Source organism: Dermacentor albipictus, chromosome 2, assembly GCF_038994185.2.
Source record: "Dermacentor albipictus isolate Rhodes 1998 colony chromosome 2, USDA_Dalb.pri_finalv2, whole genome shotgun sequence".
Taxonomy (NCBI): domain Eukaryota; kingdom Metazoa; phylum Arthropoda; class Arachnida; order Ixodida; family Ixodidae; genus Dermacentor; species Dermacentor albipictus.
This window is the reverse complement of record NC_091822.1, coordinates 127,412,336-127,430,789: the sequence shown is the minus strand read 5'-3', so window position 1 is coordinate 127,430,789 and position 18,454 is coordinate 127,412,336. Positions and strand designations below refer to the sequence as shown.

General features: G+C 45.4%; 1 long non-coding RNA gene across 1 annotated transcript in view; it reads right to left on the bottom strand.

Annotated features, from left to right (window-relative positions):
* Positions 1 to 13,992: 13,992 nt before the first annotated feature.
* LOC135895939 (uncharacterized) overlaps positions 13,993 to 18,454 on the bottom strand; it is a 75,964-nt gene continuing 71,502 nt past the window's right edge. The window contains exon 3 of the long non-coding RNA XR_010562525.1: positions 13,993 to 14,165. This is a non-coding gene — a long non-coding RNA (uncharacterized lncRNA). The remainder of the gene's footprint in view (positions 14,166 to 18,454) is intronic.

Sequence of the window (18,454 nt, the reverse complement as noted above, 5' to 3'; positions counted from 1 at the left end):
TTGAAGCAAACAAGACGACGTCGGCGCCGTCCAGTAAGCACGAGAAGAAGCTGTCGATGCTGTCACTCGAATACCAATATTCTCTGAGAGAAAATTACAAAGAAAGAAAAATTTTCATAGTGGAGCTTGGCTTTCACACTCTCTTGACTTTGCAGAGAAAATCAGTCAGCATTTCGCCTGTCACGAATTCACCTTCTGTAATGTTACTTCACGGGGGCTAGAACAAACCGTGAAAGCCCCGTAAGTGTTGTTCCCCACCGGAACATACGGGCCATCGATGGTATTTATTCGTAATACCTCAAAGGTCCCAGAAACGGGACATTACATGATATCCTTGTGATTCTCGGGGTGCCTAGTTTGCCGCGTATAAGAGTTTATTTATTTATTTAATCATTTATTTATTTCAGGATACTGCAGGCCAGGAATCGGCTCAAAGAGCACCGATTACATTACCAGGAAAGGTTACAAGTGATTAGAAGAGAAATGAACAGTAGCAAACCACATATCAAATCACCAATACGACAACGCTGAGACTGCGAAAAAGTGGTTCCCGGCGCAACTACGAGATTATCACATTTAACAACATCAAGTAGCCGCAGAAAAAAAAGAAAAAAAAAAACTACGCTCACGACTATTCGCTGTATAGCAAAAATTGGAGTTAACGAGTTATATGCAGGGCAAAGGCTCCGCTTCTCTCCGACGGTGTCACTTCTCCCCGCGAGCGCCGGTCTACTTTTCCTGCGGCGAGGCACACGAGTTCATGCGTTATCTGTCGAGGAGCGCACGAGCGTGCGCATGCACCACACGCTGGCTTGTTGTGCCGGCCCGGGGTAAAACGGGTCGCTCGCACGAGCACTGCTGGGCAGGATCGCGAGTCGCGCCGGTTCCGAGGGTGGTTCCGCCCGCGATTCGGGGTGGCGGAAGTGGCGCCGTGGATAACGCGCCGCCTCGAGCAACTGCACGCGGGCCATCTAATGGACAGTACTTCCACTCGACCGCCCCCCCCCTCTCCCGCCCTTTTCGAGCCAACGAGTGAATGCGGAGATCGCGTGGTCGTTGTTGTTCGCGTACAAAGGCTACAGCAAGCCGAGCCAAGCGCACGTCCCCCTCTCCCGCGTCTTGTTTCCCGTCGTTATGGCACACAGCAAAAGAAAGCGCAGTTCTTGTGCACTGCGCTGACGCGCGTAACCCTCTATGTGACGTTTATCAGTCGATGGATATCGCGGTAAAAGCACGGTGCGTGGTCTCTTAATCGTGCTTTCTGTCTTTTTTTTTTGTCCATTTTTCCGCATGCGAAGGGCGTGTCTCCCTGCTTTCGCGTGTTGAGAACGGCACGACTTTCGCCGGAAGTTGTGCCTCTAACTTCACTTTTGTGTAACACGCGCGGGGCTTCAGGGAAAACAGCTTGTCGCGCCTTAAAGGTTTTCTTACGAAATTCGAATACTTCCGGTTTATACTAAATTTGAGTGCCCCCAGAAAGATATATGTGGCGATGTAAGCGTAGGATTAATATCGTTATGTTTTCAAGTAGTTATATGTCATATATGTGTGCTTAGGTTCCGCGCATTCGTTTGCAAAACTGAACCGGACAGGACAGGACCATCTCAGGTGTATGAGATTGACGTTGATCGCAGTGCAGTTGGGGCATTCCACTTGTGCTCCTCTACTTGCTGAAAACGTCCGGTCTAACTGGTGCCTTAGCTCTCGTCTTGTGGATAAGAACCTGGTGAGCTGCTCTGAAAAGGCGAGGATACTAGGAACCCACTCCTGTAGTGGAGTCTTCTTGTCTCGCAATCTGGTGGTCTGGTACAGTGACGGATGGCAGAGAGCCATAGGTGCGGTCCAGCAATGGTGGGCACACTTAGGGGCGAGGAAGGGTTCGCTTTAATAGCAGTCGAAGCAAACGCTAACAGATGTCGGCTTCTAAAGCGAAGCTTTCTTTGCCTTTCTCTTGCAATTTTCGAGTGTTCGTTACTGGCTGGTGGCATCTTGCACGACCGCCGGTACCGGATGTAGTGCAAACAGAGCTGGTGTGGCAGGTGATACACGTAAGCAGGGACATGAGCTCCAACACCAAAACTCCGCCGTCTTCACAGCCGTCGTCGTCATTCTGTCGGCATTTCATCATTATAATAATAATCACACCACCACCACCACCACCACCACCACCACCACCACCACCACCACCACCACCACCACCACCACCACCACCACCACCACCACCACCACCACCAACAACAACAACAACAACAACAACAACAACAACAACAACAACAACAACAACAACAACAACAATAATAATAATAATAATAATAATAATAATAATCCTGGCTACGCCCACTGCAGGGCAAAGGCCTCTCCCATACTTCTCCAATTACCACGGTCATGTGCTAATTGTGGCCATGTCCCAATCTCCATCATCTCCTTCATACCATTGTAATTATTCATTTGTTGACATGTCATCGCCTTCCTTCCGCTGTCTTCGCTCAGTCGCCGTTACGGCGTTGTCATGTCGTCGTCATTATGCCGCCATCGTCCTTGCCGTCGTCGTTGTTGCGTCGTCGTCACAAACTCGTCGTCGCAACGTCATGGAAGCTCGATCGCTGTCATTCTATCGTACAGCGATTACGGCGTCGTCGTGACATTGTCTCACGCCTTTGACGTCACACCGTCGTCGTCATGACGTTGTCGTCATGCCTTCGTCATTAACCCGCCGTCGTCATTATTCGTCGTTATTGCGTCGTCGTCATTCCAGCTTCGTCATCCCATTGCCATCACGCCGTCGTCGTCATACCATCGTCATCATTTCGGCATCAGTATCTCGATGTCTTGATTCGACCTTCGTCATCTAATGTCGTCATATCTTGGTCATCGCTCCAGCATCGTCATCGCCTTGTCGTGCCATCGTCGCCATACAACCATCATCACTCTAGCATTGTCGTCCCATAGGCGACACGCCGTCGTCGTCATAATGTAGTTGTTATACAGTCGTCGCCCTGTTACCATGGTCGTTCCATCGTCATCATCCTGTCGTAGCGATTCCAGTGTCTTCACGCCACTACCGTCACGTCGTCGTCGTCGTCATTCCATCTTCGTCGTGACAGTCGTCGTAATGCATTCGTGGTCGTCCCATCGTCGACATTTTGTAGTAGTTATTACAGTGTAGTCATGCCAGTGTTGTCATTCTAATGTCACCACGCCGTTATAGTCATAGCGCCGTCTTCGTACAGTCCTGGTCGTCCTTCGTCCTTCGTCCTTCGTCACTCGTCACTTCAGTCCTTCGTCACTACGTCTTCGTCGTACGGTCGTCGTCATCTAATCGTCGTCGTGCATGCCATGCGCATGGGTGAGGGCCGCAAGTTTACGCTGAGCGAGATGTTTCTCTGAAAATGTCAGGCTTCGTTGTGCTCTCTACGCTTGCAAATGGTCACTAACAAGCACAGTGTTCTTCTCAAGCACCGTGAAATCTTCGCTTAAAGCGAATCCCCATCCCACGGAATCCGCATATCTGTTCTTCCAGACTTGGACCGTACTACTACTACTAATAGCTTATGCGGATGGGCGCTAAGCCTGACTACACGGCATGATCCCCTCACCCCCCCCCCCCCCGCAAGAAAGAGAAGAAGAAGAAAGAAAAAAAAAACAAGGTGCGACACCTCGGCTAGAAGGTTGCACCGCTATCCATACTCCCACTCCCATGAGATCAATCATCATATTGCGTGTCGCCGTTTTCGAAACGTGACTAGCTAACACACTGTGTTGAGCTGTTGAGCGTCACGGAGAGGCGGAGGCATCCGCTTCATCATCGCCAGCGCGTAATCAAGGTCAGTATCCTTCCGAGTCTATCAACGCTTTTATCGCCTGCACGCCGTCTCCTCTGCTTCGTGATTCCGGGTTCAAAACATGTGTGCAGCATCCCTTGGGCACATTATGCTGCTTTAATGACCGCCGTTTCAACCTATTATCTGCGCTTTTTGACGCAGCCGTTGCAACGATGGCGTCGATCAAGGCTCGTGCGCGTATACAAAAGCGGCAACGAAGTAGGTCTCTTATCCTTCTCTGTCCCAAAAGGCCACGAACGAGTAACGCTAAATCAAATCGCTTTTGCACAAATTCGCAAGGTATAATAACGTTCATGACAGTAAAATATTATCCTCCTGAGGAAGTTTATCACGACGCTACAAAGCGATCGCACAAGGGTTCCCAAAAAAAAAAAGAAGTTTCACAGTTGACAACAAAAGTCATTGATCTTGGGATCGAAGCCGGAACCAACGCGTTTTCAGGGGGTCCCTCTACCATCCGAGCTATGCACAATAATAATAATATTTGGGGTTTTACGTGCCAAAACCACTTTCTGATTATGAGGCACGCCGTAGTGGAGGACTCCGGAAATTTTGACCACCTGGGGTTCTTTAACGTGCACCTAAATCTAAGCACACGGGTGTTTTCGCATTTCGCCCCCATCGAAATGCGGCCGCCGTGGCCGGGATTCGATCCCGTGACCTGAGCTATGCACAGGAGGATAGCAGATCGCAGGTCAAGTTCAATTAGTCCTTGCGCTTCAAATCGTCGCTTAATTCTGCCTCGCTCCACGTTCTGATAGCCTCCTGGTTAGCTCCTGTAATACAGCGACCACCCGTGAAAAGGCCTTGATTCCGTGTACAGCTCCCGGAACAGGAGATATTTTTTTTTTCATCCGCGGAGCCTTTTTTCTGCGTAACTCAGATAAGTATCTTTTGTAGTTTTGTGCTATTGTAAGGTCGATGACAATTTTTCTCTTTGAATACTCAGCGAAAATCCTGAAATTTTTTTAATTGCCAGTGGCAGATAGCACAATTATAGTTTATGAGCTAGTCTAGAGGCGGACATTACTTGCGAAAAAATTGAAATCCAACATCGACTAATAAAAAAATCACAAATTAAGCTTTAACTAATTACCTTACGGCAGACATTCCAATTTGCAAATTCTAGCGGGTGCGACTGCAAGGCATATCCACTTGAAAATAAATGTCAATGACACCATTCACAAGATATGTGCCGTCATAATTTCGGCAAAAATGCACCGTCGTTGCAAGTTACTTTCTTGGCAAAACGTCGTTCTATGCACTGAAGCACAAAACTAACCCGAACGCCAATGCACTTCTCTGCAAAGTTCGGGAACTAATATCTCGAAACCAGTGTCATCGGGAGAATACGTCTTGCGGACTCCCCAGCTAGAATTTGTAAATTACAATATGTGCCATAGTGTAGTTAGTTAAAACTTTAATTTGCAAATTTCGGTTAATTAGTCAGATGTCGTGACCTGTAGACAGGCGGTGTCTCCTGATGGAACGTTCGGTGCACTGGGTCGTCATGAGGCGACGTTTCTGTTGTCCTGGTATGCAGGAAAAGTGCTCGTGTCCTCTTCGTCGTTGTGCACAGCGTTGTCGCAGGAATCCTTGGGGTGAGAGCACTCCTGATGGATGGTGCTGAAGGTGTGTTCGACGACGTTTCTATATTGCAAAACGTCGTATTCGTTGAGTTCGCCTTGGATTGAACGGGCTTGAGTGTTGATGCACTTCTTGCTGTCGCATCTGTGAAAATTTCGGCGACGCTCTCCGTCGTCTTGTGTTTCGAAGTCATTGTGGTTGCTGCAGTTGTTTTTGAAGTTGTTGTTGTTGACGATGCTGTGGCGCCATTTGTTGAGGCAGCGTTTCTAACCTAATATGCCTTTGATTTCTTTCGGGAAATTGAAGGAAGGATCAATTGGTAACTGTGAGACTTGTCTGGTGGCGAGGGTAGCCTGCCAGGCATCTCACAAGACTCTTCGGAGGGTGCTGTGACGTCATTCAGGATGGACGCTTCTGAAATTTGACAGTGTGCGATGCTGCTTGGCGCACGCGACGCTTCTGTAGTGGCAATGGATTGTTGAGGGTGAGTACGCAGAAGAAAGCTAGAGAATCGCGAAGCCGCTTGATCTTCATATTTATGTGGCTCCAAATTGTCGTCGCATTGAAAAATACGTGGTTGTGTGCTGGCGCTTGTATTCTGATTGCACATTGGCAAAAGGCTAGTTGGCTTCGTTTCATCAGAACTGATCGTTGCAATATTTCCTGGATTCTTGTTGCCAATACCAAAGTTTGTGTTCGTGCAGTTTGGAATTTCTGCTGATTGATCGCTCGATAGTGCCGCAGCGAATGTCGCTTGACCATGTTCTTCCGAAGAAAAGTTGTCTGCCTGCGATGTTGTGACGTCGTGCTCAATCGCGCAAAGCATGCACTGCGGTCTGATGTTCACGAAAGAGCCGTGTGACTTGAAAGTTCATGGTGGCCTGCGCATTCGAGACGGGCGATGGAATCTGTCAGAAGTTGCAATGACCACATCAGAGCTGCAGCGTGCTGAAGACGTGCATATTGTTGACTGATGTGCGGAGGTCCAACCTGGTTCAATATTGCATTTCGGAGGAATGAATAGGCGCGCACATCGCTTAGTGCGCAGTGGCTTTTTTTTATTATTATTGGGAATGTCAAATTCATGCTGGACGTGCGATTACGTGCCCTCTTCGCGGGAAAATCACGACGAGGAAAACTCACCGACGATCTACTAATATAGGACTTTGTTTCGCACTCATAATGATCGCTACGTGGAAATCGCGTGCGACTGCGAAGACGCAGTGTAATTGTCTCTAGTTGGTTGATAATGGAGGGGTCGTTCACTTTAAGTTGGCTGATCATTTCGTCTTTGATATTGTGCTATGATTCATCGTTTTAAAATATGTGCGTGAGGTAGAAGCGGAATGCCTCACCGGTCACGTAATCATTGAGCTTGTGAGCTTGACGACGATTTCCTGTTCCGACCATGAGGCAGCGGATGCGTGGAACTCGACGAGGCGGAACCAATCTTCCAGGGGACCATCGTCCGCTGATCCGCTGTACTTGGGTATGTCCAAGGCTTTCGATGACGTGGTCGTGACGCTGGTCGATGTAGGTGGTCGATCGCTGCACTTGGGGTTCACCGCGTGGTGTTGAAGGCTTGCATGATGACGTGAGGCCGATGAGGTGGCTGGCAGGCCTTTGTCCTGTCGACTTGTGTGACGCTAGTAGGAGGTTGCGGATGGAGGCAAACATAATGATGATAACGAATCTCTGTCATGGCTCGCACCCACAAAGGCGTATAGGCCAAGAACCGGGCGGCAGGAGATAGCTAAAGGAAATTCTTATTTGAAGACGATAAACGAAAAGTAAAAGAAATACAAAAACAAGGAGATGACGTAATAACTACACTATTATATGAGCGAGCAGTCACACTAACTTAAAGGCAAACGTGGTCGCTCGAACATTGCCTTTAATCTCCATCTACCTCTTCTTGTACCCACCGTCCACCATTAAAATATTCCGATGGGATAGGGGCTCAAGAGGTGGGGGCGTAGCTGTAGCTGTGAAATCATCAGTTAGGGCAGAAAGAATAGACTGTAGTCTTTCAGAAGCAGTGTGGTGCAAAATCTTATTAAATGGTGTTGCGTTCGTAGTGGGAGGCATATACAGGGCCCCTGCTACCACGCCTGAGTTCCTGGACGAATTAAACGCTTTTTTGTGCACCCAGTTGAATAATAATACAAGGCTAATAATGACTGGAGATTTTAATTTACCCCACATAAACTGGAAAACTCTCTCGCCTGGACATGCGGAAGTTTCGAGTGCTGAAAAACTACTGGAAATTATGATTTATCATAACTTACGGCAAATTGTTGAAGAAAATACACGAGAAACTTTATATTCTAAGTCATTGTTAGACCTTGTGTTCCTATCTTGCAAAATAGCTGCTAATAGTGTGTCAGTCGAACCAGGAATATCGGACCACAAAATGATATCTGTCGATATACCAATCGATATACCCAGTCGCCGGCGGTTACCTGCTTTTAAACTTATAAAAGACTACGCGCGGGCAGACGATACAACAATAGTAGATAACTTAAGTCTATCATTTAGTGAATTTGAACTTGCGTCATCTAGTGAATCTGTAGAAGAATTGTGGCAACGTTTCAAAGGAATCGTCAAGCATTGCGTAGATAAATTTATTCCTACCCGCATGAAAAAAACAAAGCAGCATAGCCCATGGATAACTCGGGAAATAATACACTTAAAACGCAGAATAAAACGATTACACAAAAATAAACAAAACCCAGCCCAGGTGTCCAATTTGCGTGCTCAACTAAAATTAGCGTTACGGGAATCTAAGGAAAAGTACTTTAACATAACGCTTCCTGGGTTCCTAAGATCTTCGCCACAAAAGTTTTGGATGCACTTAAGGGATAAAAAAGAAGAGATACACCAGATAAAAAGCGGATCTCAAATGATCACGGAAAAAACGCAAATAGCAGACTGCTTCAACGTATTTTTCCAGTCAGTATTTACGAAGACGAGAACAGAGCAAGGAAACAATGAGCGCAGTGAATTGGGCGCCTGCGCAATGCGCCCACTAGAAATCACTCAGGCTGGCATATTTCAGCAATTGCTTACGCTTGATGCCAAGAAAGCAAGCGGGCCAGACGGGATCCCAAGTGAATTTTTACGGCGATATGCCGAATGGATGTCATTCTACTTAACCATAATCTTTAGAAAATCCTTGGAAACCAGTTCACTACCTCAAGATTGGCGTAGCGGTGTTGTGATTCCGGTTTTTAAATCCGGCAGTCGAAATCAAGTTAGCAACTATCGTCCCATATCGCTTACTTCTGTGACTTGTAAGCTTATAGAGCATGCAGTAGCAAAGCATATCGTTCTTTTCCTTGAAGCCAATAACTTTTTCTTTTCGTCACAACATGGATTTCGAAGCGGATTATCCACTATATCGCAACTCATTGAGACGGTTCATGATTTTTATCTAGCTTTGGATGCCTGCGAACAAATTGACGTCATCTGCATAGATTTCGCAAAGGCCTTTGATAAGGTACCGCATGGTAAATTGCTTTTTAAAATCCAGAACGCAGGTATTGCTCCTGACATTGTGAACTGGATTGCATCCTATTTGAGAGGTCGTGTACAATCCGTCCGGATTGAAAACATCATGTCTAATCCACTAGAAGTATTGTCTGGGGTTCCACAAGGGTCGGTATTGGGGCCGCTATTGTTCTTGATTTACATCAATGATATTTCAAGTGTTCTGGAATCACCTGTTAAAATGAAACTTTTCGCCGACGATTGTTTGCTTTATACAACTCTGGCAGATACAACCGACCAAAGGAAAATTAATCGGTGTCTCCAAGGTTTACATGACTGGTGCATAAAATGGGGAATGGAAATAAATTATTCGAAATCGACGTTTGCTCATATAACAAGAAAGAAAACTGTGCCTTCTTTTGACTATAAAATTGGTGATAACTCTTTGTTGAATGTACGTAGCTTTAGGTACTTAGGGGTGATCATTAATCATGACTTCTGCTGGCGCCTCCAAGTGGAGGAGGTCTGCTCTAGGGCTTACAGGAAACTGTTCTTCTTGAGAAAAAAGTTGCAGCATGCACCAACACATTTGAAGCTCATTGCGTACAAAACATTTGTTCGCCCGGTTTTGGAGTACGCCTCCCCAGTTTGGAGCCCTCACCAACTCTACTTGCGAGATAAACTCGAAAAAATTCAGAGAACTGCGGTACGTTTTATTTGTTCGCGTTATCGGAGAGCCGATTCTGTAACACACATGTTGAAATGCTGTGACTTGGAACTGCTAGAAACACGACGAGAAAAACAACGAATGAAATTATTTTTCCAGATAACCAGAAATCAAATAAGAATAAACAAAGAAACATACATTCGCCCCCCTTTAAAACACAGTGCGCGTTTAAACCACAGTGCTAGTGTACAACCTTATAAAACACGCCTTGATGGTTTCGAATACTCGTTCTTTCCTTCGTCTATTACTATATGGAATGGCCTTCCGGATTGCACTGTTACAGCACAAAATGTTAACGAATTTTGTAGTCTATTAGACTTGTATTACAATCAACGGGATCATTGAGACTTGAACATGCTTACTGTTATTCTGTGTACATTTGTTCATCCTGCCTGTAATTTGTGTTTGACAATGATGTATAATGTTGTATTGTCAATGTTGAAATGTAAATTTTTTATTCTTTTCCTCTCCTGTAATGGCCCTCAAGTGAGGGCTACAGTATTCCTAAATAATGAAAAAATAAAAAGATATATATATATATATATATATATATATATATATATATATATATATACAGTAAAAGCTCGTTAATTCGAACCGCAAGGGGAAGCCGCTTCAGTTCGAATTAACGAAAGTTCGAACTAACGAAAGTGAAGGAGGGCAACAGTACACTGCGATTTGGAAGCAGTAGGGCATGTCAGAAATTTGGCGTGTTAGAAAGTGATGGCGTGTACCGCGGGCACACGTCATCTTCAAGTCGAAGCTCTGGGTCCTACTGTGCCACACCACCGATGTCCACCGAAACGAACGTTAGCCGAGGCTTAACACCATCACAATGAATCCGCGACGGCCGATACCTCCTAAGCTGAAAACAGAAGTGCACAACCGATGAAGACTGCCGAGACAAAGACGCTGAACATGTGAAGGTGGCGAAGGCCCTGATTCGTTGGTTCTTGATTGCAAGCGCAGCTGCGACGTACTTGATTCGCTGTGTTTTGGAGCTTGCCGTGCCATCTCCACACAACATTAGCAGCTGTACAAGATTTGCAGAGCCTCCGAGATTCGCAACGGGCAAGAAGTCTCGGAGGTTACGTAGAACGGAGAGGCGGCAGCCGCCGCTGCCTTCTGACTGACCCCGCGTCGGTTAGATTTTTGTCCGATTTTGCCTTCTCTCGCCGTTCTCCGTTTCGGAGGCAATACAGCCTTGTGTGAAAGCAGTAGGCGCGTTTCTCTGGCCGTGTGCTAGGCGAGCGTAGTTCGAATTATCCGTGAGGGAACCTTCTCGCGTTCGAATTAACGGACTTTTTTACACATAGACTTCTATGGAGCTTGGCCGGACGAAATCGTACAGTTCTAATTATCCATAAATTCGAATTATTGAAGTTCGAATTAACGAGCTTTCACTGTATATATATATATATACGCAGGAAGGAGGCGACAAACTTTTTGGAAGACTTATTTACTAAACGTTTTAGGCTGGTGTACCAGCCTTCATAAGAGGCCTTCGTGCGGCACTTGCCACATGCAATACATAGGCCAGAATGAAACACCTTTCAGGATCCGTCTTAACAGCCACATGTCGCATGCCAAATCCCAGCCAAATCTACCACTCTCAAAACACGTTAACATGTCGGGCCACTCATTTAACAATCTCAAAGTAACAGTACTCGAATCTGGATTTCGCACCAGCCATGACCGCGAGCTTCACGAATCTTACCTGATTCATAAATTTAACACTGTCTCGTCCGGCATAAATGAAAGCAAAGGAAAAGTAACCTGTCTAACTTTAGATTGAGCACCAATATACACTTCCCACAATGTACATGTATGATTTCAACGCTTTCTTTACATGTGGCTTTTCTGACTTATGTGGCTGTGGTTTGAAGTTGTACGCTTAACACCTCAATTTTTAGATAATTCGAGGTTGCACTTAGAGATGCCATCTGCTAAACATCACACCTTTGTATCTGCATGTGTACGTCATTTTGTTTTCACTACACATAATCATTGTAACCGCTGGCACTTACCTGAGAGTCATGTTTGTATATATTGTATTCTGAACACATCTGCATTTCATTTTTTGTATTCCAAAATGTGTGTCATTGATATTCATTCATAATGCGCAATGATAATGATTTATGATGCGCAGTGTATGGTCTAGTCAGTAGCAACTTAATTAATTATACAAATTAATGTTCTAGTTAATATCGCAAGCGCGCTTTCGCGTGACTGCAGAGACGTGACCCAGAGAGCCGCGCAGTGAGAGCGAATGAAACTCCCTTTCCCAACACTTCTTAACAGAAAATCACCGCCTGCTGAGCCGGCAAAAATGTGTTATCAATGCATTCTGCGGCATGAGCTACGATGTGTATTAATCGGCGCTTATCACCCCGACTTCTTCTTTTCCCTTCGCTTTCATCTGCGTGGGACTGCGGCTACAGTTCTAGCACACCGTACCGCGGCTGCACGAGCGTGATGTATCCTCGAAAGGTGTCGGCCACGCAGCGTGGCGCATGGAAACGGGGAATATACGATGCGGCGGCGGCCTGCAGCCTTTCGAAATAGCCTCCATTTGCGCGGGGCAACGCCTCGGCTGCATGCGTCGCGCAAGCGGTCCCCCCCCCCCCTCCCCCCCACTTCGCTGGAAGCGTATATCTCCGGGCACGCGTGCCGTTGCGCTGTTTCTCGTCTAGGCACTGCACTCTGCGGAGATGCGTGCACATACAAGCGCGCAGACACGCGCGATAAGAAAACGCGCGCACCCGGTACGCCCGACACGCCTCTGGGCCACGAATTGGGGCCTCCTGCACGAGGGTTCGCGTAGACACTCACGGTCCGGCGCCTTATACTTGCAGCCGCATTACCTTTTTCAGTCGGAAGGCGAGAAAAAAAGAAAAAAAGTCGTACAGTAGCGTGGGCACGCGGTTATGGAGGCAAGAACATTCCTTACAGAATCTAAACGAATGCCCTGCTAAATTCTATTTTCTTTATTACTTTTAAATTAATTATTACTCATTCAACAGCACCTTCGTGATTTTATTTCAGCCGGTAATTCAACTCTATTCAATGCTATTCTCATAGATATTAGGAAATTTATGCTCCATATTAATTTCGTATAATCCACCCATGTCTTGGCCGATCCCCCATCGTGGTTAGGAGCCACACGTGCCACAGGCTACAACAACAACAACAAGCTAAAGGCTGCACAATGACGGGAGACACGGAACATCATAAGCGTAACGTCCAGAGGAACACTAGATAGGAAAACTAGGGGGTACAGAAGGAGAGCGTTAAATCTGTTTTAGAGTATTGAAGTATTCTTTCAAAACTCTGTTGTCGTTAATTTCGCGCTGAAATGTTCGTTACAGAAAAAGAAAAGGAAGTGAAGGCCAATCTGCAATGTTTTGAATTTCGAACCCGAACGCCAGCGTCGGCATGTCATCGCGGATCGGGGGCAGCAGCTCTTCTCAAAGCTCGTTAAGAATTGGCCCACTTAGAACGTAACGTAGTCGCAGATTACCGATAAAAATATTAAATATGCCCGAGAAGACGCTAGCAGTCAAAGTCTGTGACGTCACGGCGACCAGTTATGGGAACATGAGGGCGACGTTGCCACGTGCCTTTCGATTTTGCAAATTTTTTGTCTGATACTGAGCGTTCCCTGGTGGTAAGAGTGGCCTTTCTTGGTGTTCCAAACGTGTGATCTACTTGTAATTTGGTCAATACGGCACCATTCTTGAATAACATCATTGTTATCCCACCAGTAATACGTGGGGAATCCGTGCAATCGAGTTGGCAGGTACTACAACTATGGTGCCAGTTAACGCGCCGATTTATGTTAATAAGGTTGACTGCGAATATAAACATAAGTCACGCAAAGAGACATGATGGACAGGACGAGGATTTATCCTGTCCATCTTTTCTTGTACGAAACGCTTGTCGTTTTTCGAGCAGTCAACCTCTTTTAAGAGAAATTCAACCACTAGCGGACCGAGATGTCCTATAGTTAACGTGCCAGTGTGCTATCTTAAAACGCTCAGCTGAAGCGATCGTGGAATAGTTTACCACATTTGTAGGGCAAAGGTTTCCTGCTGCTATCTTCGACTGGAGCGGTAACAAGATAAGAGCGCCTATATAGCTCGACAGGAAACCGTACCCCCAGTTCCCTAGAGCAGGCATCGGCGGCAGCCACTCTTCCAAGGTCTTAACGCAACAGCGAGAGCCAACGGGCGAGCAGGTGAAGCTCTTTGTCGGCAGTCGTAAGTCGGCAGGAGAACGGCGAACTTGAAGGACGTTCGTAACAACTGCCAGCCGGTTAGCACTGGTCATACGTGCGTGCGCCACACCAAGCAATTGCTCGGTCTTTCTTTCTCTCTCTTGTTTTTGGACCCGTTTGTTGTTCGAGCCACCGCTGAACGTTCTCCTCGTGTTTCACTTTATTTTGTTGTCCAGTGTTCTCCAGTCACAGCGCGCAGTCGCATAATCTAGGGTTACGAGGTTTCCGCCAGCCATCGGGAGAGCTGCGTGAAAAAGGCTTTCGTTTATAACAAAGCAGGGATGCTTTCGTTGTACCATTTGCAAAGCTTTATAATGATTTGATGCCGTCCTTATGATGCAAATCACATCAACTTATGTGGTTAGTGATTCGGTGATCGTGTGAAAATAACTAAACTTATATAGGTTGTAAACAGAGATAAGGTGCCTAAGAAAGGCTGCCCAACGTATTAATAGGAGGACCTATCTTCGCAGATAGGTCCCGTCGCCACTTCCACCAACCAAACGTGACGTCACTCCACTAACCCGTTAAAACTAACGTGCCGAGGATAACGAGGCCGTCCGCCTATCGAAACACAGGCAGCCTTTCTGAGGCACCTTATACCTGTTTATGACGTGTCTACCACAGCGCGCTACTCCATCTATAAGTCCCATTCTTCATTTGAAACTTACACAAAGTAATACGGCATAAATTTCGTGCTCGTTGATTCGATGGCATCGCGTGCATTTGTGACAACTCTAGCTTTCGTCAGCTTCTTTCCTATGCGGAATATCTCAATGCTTACGATATCACATTTAGTGAGCCTATGTGACTAGACTTTGTGTTGCTGTGTTTCTGAGTTGACTTACAGTTTTAGTGTGACATTAGCGTACTTATGTAGCTGGCCCTCGTGATATTATGATTTTGACTTGATTTACAGTTTTAGTTTGACATTAGTGCACTTATGTAACTGGACTTTGTGTTATTATGATTTGGAGTTGATGTTTAGTTTTAGTGCGGTTAATTCTTTTTTTCTCCAATCCCTATGTGAAAAGGAGCAGCCGGCGCCAACTAAAGCGACATCTCCTAAGTACCATATAATAATAATAATAATAATAATAATAATAATAATAATAATAATAATAATAATAATAATAATAATAATAATAATAATAATAATAATAATAATAATAATAATAATAATAATATTAATAATAATAATAATAATAACATAGATCACTATATGAGAAGACTCCTTTGAATAGAGCTAGTACTTGGTCCACCAGGTGAGCCTTGCCCAACGACTCCGGTCATTAGATCTTAAAAGCAAGGAAGTCTGAAGCATGAACGTCACCTTATAGTACACCATAAGTTAAATCAAACTACACCATATTCATTTTCTGCCCTGTCTCCTCTAATAAATGATAGCGATAACTTCTAGCGTGTTTCCCATCAGCAACTAGTGTTTAGTTTTATATCTTAAATGCAAAGACCCTAAATTAAATATGTTTAGGTAGCAGTTCTCGAAGGAAGCAAAGTTCTTTTTTTTTTAACTTATAAACAACGCATAGAAAGGGAGACAAGAAAGTGAGACACGAACAAAATTTCGAAATAATGTACCAAACAGCGCAACAACAAACTTTGGCGAAGATTATTTTTCTTTAATACACGTGTTTTAGCAAGGGTCGAATTTATATTGGCGAGAGCTTAATTGTGAGCTCTTTTTGGGTCAACCTCCTTGCTTCATTAGACCCAATATTTAGTCTTTTCTCGACCGCGACTATCCCGTATCACGCCTCGCAAACACGACTAAATGAAGCAGCAACAAAGCACGCATGACTCAACAAGGCCAGTAAAGAAAAACATTAAATTAGTTTATACTCATAAATAACGTATTCTTTCAAATCTCTATTTTCGTTAATTTCATGGTAATAATATGATAATTAGGGATTGAAATTGAAGGTAAAGGCCTGTTCACTTTCGCGGCCAAAATCTCACCGCGGTTACGTCATCGCGACATTTTCACAAATATTAAAGTATTTTTCTTTCTTTTTGCATGTGCGCCATTGTGACTCGGTAAAAGTCTTTGAAACTTGCCAAGTTCACTCGTTGGTTCTTCTTGAACACGACGTAGTCCATCTACAACGACGAGACATTAATAAATATAGGCCTATAGCACAGGCCATCGAAAACCACGACGCCACAGGGAACTGGTGCGGGAATTTCAATACGCCGTCACCATCTTGTCTGGGATATATATATTCTTTTGCCTGCTTTCTGGCTGATTAGTTTTCCTCTCACGGTAAGGGTGGCTGTTTTGGCGTTGTTAAAAGGGTCATTATATGTCCACCTCGAATTTCCTTTTTCTTTTCTGAGTATAGTGTCATTTTTTAAGTTGATGCAGGAGCGAGCGTGCGTGGTGTTGCTCGCACGTGGGGCGTGGTTTGAAAGTGCGCAGCCTTGGGGGACGGCGGTCCTGCTCGCTTTTCTCTCTTTCTACTTCTTCTATCTGAGGCGAACTGAATGTCAAGCAGCGTTGACGTCCACCGGCCTTCCTTTGGAGTTCCGCGAAAGGGTTGCTTTCGATGACCGAGCGACAGCGGATGCTACGAGCGATACGGCTAAGTATAGCGCAAGGTCAATACAGGCCTACTTGTTCGGCATTTCTCGAGTCCGATGGTAAACAGAGCTCTTGGGCAGCTGATCCCTTGAAAAAAAATATTTGTTCAAGCAGTCAAGAGGAAGCTTATATAGACGTTTTTATGTTGTGTGCATATTTTGTGCAGATACCCTTTTGGACTACGTACTGCTTCTGACATATTTTTTTGTTTTGTTTTATCGACTGATGTCGATAAAGGGCTCGTTTCCTAAACGACGCACTGGAGAGTCTGTGACCACAATAGGCCAATGGAAATCAACTCGTTCACTAGTTTTTCCTGAACAGTGTGCATAGTTTAAATGAATTTCTTTACAAGTGATGGTCGTTTCTGTGCGCTACCCACCTCGACCAGTCAAGCTGTGAGTCCAGTTAGGTACGCTCAATTTCTGGTTCCAATACCGGCCGGGGCTTATTCTAATGTCACTTGATCTAGCATAGTCAAGGGGATGCGAACACGTACTGAGTGAGCGGTACATTTGCAAGAGGTGCAATACGCATAATTAGAGCAATGAATCCCCATTTTTGCAGGCATTTACCTGCCAACGTACATGGTGACGCAAACGTGTGAAAATTGTCGTATAGTGAGAAATTTTCTCAATCACAACACAGAGCATTTCAAAGGTGAAGAAACTGCAAAAATAACAATACCTTCGTTGTCCTATGTTCTCCAGATGTTCTGTCCTATATGTGCTGTGTCAACTTGCCTAATCTGATATTTCTTACTCTGTGACACTCTGAATACATTAATACGTGTAGGTCGATGGGACAGTCCGATTGAAAGAACACTCAGCCAGCAATAAAGCTCTTTGCAGTGCGCTACCTTTCCAGTACTGAAACTTTGTGGACTCGACGTTCTTTTTTTAAATGGGTGGGGCAAAATGACGGTTGCAACCCTGCCACTTTTAACAGTTGAGAGCAGCATTCCGGGCAAGTTGGTAATCCAATACTCAAATGATATTGCGCTACAAAAACCACACGGACGTGAGAGGACGACACACCAAGCGCAAACTTTCAACTATAGGTTTATTCTTCAGAAGAACTTCACTTTGGCCTAGTTGGTATTTACTACATATCATATTGACCGCAAATAAAGACGGGGACAGAGGGAGAGAACACATAAACAGCACGGGCGGTAACTTTCAGCCTTACATGCACTCTTCAATGAAGATAGGTTTATTGTACCACTGAAATCGATTTTATACACGTGAAGCAGTGTAGACCGCGCATGCACTTATACGAAAATGAACTGCGTATTCATGTAACATAGTTACGAGTCATGTGATGCCGCGTCCAAGAACCTTAGTTATTTTTCTTTGAGGGCCAGAGAAGGGAAGCTAACACACTTATCTCCCAATTTTGCGATCATCTGCGCTTCAGTTATTTCACGGATGAGCTGCGTACTGCCACGGGAAACAATTATGCATTGGTCCTCAAGAGGTTTGCGGCCGTGATCGCGACAATGACTTGCCAAGAAACCACTGGAGCCATTTTTTTACATTATTGCTGTGTTCGCGGAGCCGATCATTGAGGCAACGCCCAGTTTGTCCGGTATATTGCTTCCCACATGAGAGCGGAAGGTTGTAAACCACCCGGTGGACACACTCGACGAACTTTTTGCGGTGATGCTTTGTGCACTTATCGGGTGGGACGGCATTTGGATCCGTCAACCTGCAAAGCCTGCCGAGCTAGTGGGGGCAGAAAAAACAACTCTTACATTCGCCCTTTGGGCCATCTTTTTCAAGTTATGGGATACCCTGTGCATGTAAGGTATAACACTTACTTTAGGGCGTATGCCGGGAGGGGCATCAGCAACTGACTTCTGCGTGCTGGAACGCGCTTCTCTTAAAATGCGTTCCGCGACAGACACTAGCACCACCCTAGGATATTCAGCCAAG